Source organism: Seriola lalandi, unplaced genomic scaffold (assembly GCF_002814215.2).
Source record: "Seriola lalandi dorsalis isolate HSWRI2012SDOR001 ecotype SW California unplaced genomic scaffold, Sedor1 jcf7180002054865, whole genome shotgun sequence".
Classification (NCBI taxonomy): Eukaryota; Metazoa; Chordata; class Actinopteri; order Carangiformes; family Carangidae; genus Seriola; species Seriola lalandi.
Window position 1 is genome coordinate 314,456 of NW_019525418.1, and position 726 is coordinate 315,181.

General features: G+C 51.0%; 1 protein-coding gene across 2 annotated transcripts in view; it reads left to right on the forward strand.

The window, feature by feature from the left end:
• lrp6 (low density lipoprotein receptor-related protein 6) overlaps window positions 1–726 on the forward strand; it is a 39,958-nt gene that overhangs the window by 28,627 nt on the left and 10,605 nt on the right. The window lies entirely within an intron of this gene.

The window sequence follows — 726 nt, forward strand, 5'->3', positions numbered from 1 at the left end:
TACTTTCACAGTATTAATATAGAAGCTAGAGCTGATCTATAATCTATAATCACACTACACATGGACACAGACCTTTACACTGGAGGAGCTTTAAGGAATGTTTCATTAATTCTTTTGTTAATTGTTGGAATGAAGTTTCCAGTGAATATTTGTCAACGTGATTAACTCCTCTTCTTCCTCCGTCTGTTTCCCTCCTTCAGGTCAGGAGCGTGAGGTCATAGCTGACGACCTCCCTCACCCGTTCGGCCTCACCCAGTACCAGGACTACATCTACTGGACCGACTGGAGCCAGCGCAGCATCGAGCGCGCCAACAAGACCAGCGGTCAGAACCGCACCGTCATCCAGGGCCACCTGGACTACGTCATGGACATCCTGGTGTTTCACTCGTCCAGACAGGGCGGCTGGAACGCCTGCGCCTCCACCAACGGACACTGCTCCCACCTCTGCCTCGCCGTGCCCGTCAGCAGCTTCGTCTGCGGCTGCCCCGCCCACTTCTCCCTCAACTTCGACAACAAGACGTGCAGCGGTGAGACGGCGTTACGCCACATTTTAACCTGCAGTTCATTAACCAGAAGGTCTCAGACAGACGGCATTGACCTGATGGACACAGTCAAGATCTTATTCTATCCAGATGTTGAGAAGGTGTAAACATCTGCAGATGTTCTCCGCGGTTCTCTCAGCTGTTGAAGCAGATAAAACTGATTCCTCAGTTAACTGTCAGATCG